The sequence below is a fragment of the Furipterus horrens genome, unplaced genomic scaffold (assembly GCF_987537825.1).
Source record: "Furipterus horrens unplaced genomic scaffold, mFurHor1.1.pri manual_scaffold_8, whole genome shotgun sequence".
NCBI lineage: Eukaryota > Metazoa > Chordata > Mammalia > Chiroptera > Furipteridae > Furipterus > Furipterus horrens.
In genome coordinates, this window is record NW_028327178.1 from 92,726,772 (window position 1) to 92,728,429 (window position 1,658).

At 39.0% G+C, this 1,658-nt stretch overlaps 1 pseudogene; it reads left to right on the forward strand.

The window, feature by feature from the left end:
* The first annotated feature begins 508 nt into the window (after nt 1-508).
* Nucleotides 509-823, forward strand: LOC150003482 (large ribosomal subunit protein eL36 pseudogene; annotated as a pseudogene).
* The last annotated feature ends 835 nt before the right edge of the window (nt 824-1,658 follow it).

The following is a 1,658-nucleotide window of genomic DNA, read 5'->3' on the forward strand; positions in this document are numbered from 1 at the left end:
ATTGACTGAAAACTTTCCTAACCTGGTGAAGGAAAAAGACACACAAGTCCAGGAAGTGTAAAGAATCCTAAACAAGATGAACCCAAAGAGGCCCAGACCAAGACACATCATAATTAAAAGGACAAAGGTTAAAGACAAAGAAAGGATCTTAAAAGCAACAATAATAAGACAGTTAGTAACTCACAAGGGTAACTAGTCCATAAGACTGTCAGATTATTTCTCAACAGAAATTTGCAGGCCAGAAGGGACTGGCACAAAATATTCAAAGTGATGAAAAGCAAGGCTGTACAACCAAGATTGCTCTATCCAGCAAAGCTATCATTTAGAATCAAAGGACAGATAAAGAGCTTCCTGGACAATAAAAAGCTAAAGGAGTTCATCACCACCAAACCAGTATCACAAGAAATGTTAAAAGGTCTTCTTTAAGAAGAAAAAAGATGAAAAATAAAACAGCAAAAAATACATATCTAGGCCTTTCCGCCGTGGCAGCCATTGGAGAGGAGCAGTCATGGTTCTCCGCTACCCCATGGCCATGGGCCTCAACAAGGGCCACAAGGTGACAAAGAATGTAAGAAAGCCAAGGCACAGCCACTGCCGTGGGCATCTCACCAAGCACACCAAGTTCGTGCGGGACATGATCGGAGAGGTGTGTGGCTTTGCCCCCTAGGAACGGTGTGCCATGGAGCTGCTCAAGGTCTCTAACGACAAGAGAGTCCTGAAATTCACCAAGAAAAGGGTGGGGACACACATCCGTGCCAAGAGGAAGAGAGAAGAGCTGAGCAATGTCCTTGCAGCCATGAGGAAGGCAGCAGCCAAGGACTGAGCCCCATCCACTCTTGTGTAATAAAAACCTGTTCAGAAAAAGAAAAAAGAAAAATACATATCTATCAACAATTACTTTGAATGCAAATGGATTAAATGCTCCAATCAAAAGACATAGGGTGGCTGAATGGATAAGAAAATAAGGCCCTTATATATGTTGTCTACAAGAGACTCATTTCAGATAGAAAGAAACACAGACTAAAAGTAAAGGGATGGAAAAAGATATTTCATTAAGATGGAAAAAAAAAATGCTGGGGTAGCAATACTTAATACCAGAGGAAGAAAAAAACTTTAAAACAAAGCATATAACAAGAGACAAAGAAGGACACAGAAATTCCACTTCTGGATATTTATCAGAAGAAACACAAAACACTAAATTAAAAAGACATATACACCGATATCGCTGTATTCACCATTGTTGTATTATTTACAATAGCCATGGTATGGCAGCAACCTAAGTCCATTAATAGATGAATGGATAAAGAAGTGGTACATTAATACAACGAAATATGACTTAGCCATAAAAAAGAATGAAATCTTGCGACCTGCAACAACATGGATGGACCTAGAGGATATTGTACTGAGTGAAACAAGTTGGACAGAGAAAAACAAATGCCACATGATTTCACTTATATGTGGAATATAAAAAACAAATAAATGAACAAGTAGAATGAAAACAGACTCATAGATACAGAGAACATTTTGAAGGTTGCCAAGTGGGAGGGGATTTGGGGGGATGGGTGGAAAAGGTTGAAGGGATTAAGAAGTACAAATTGGTAGTTACAGAATAGACATGGGGATGTAAAGTATACCATAGGGAATATAGTAATAACTAT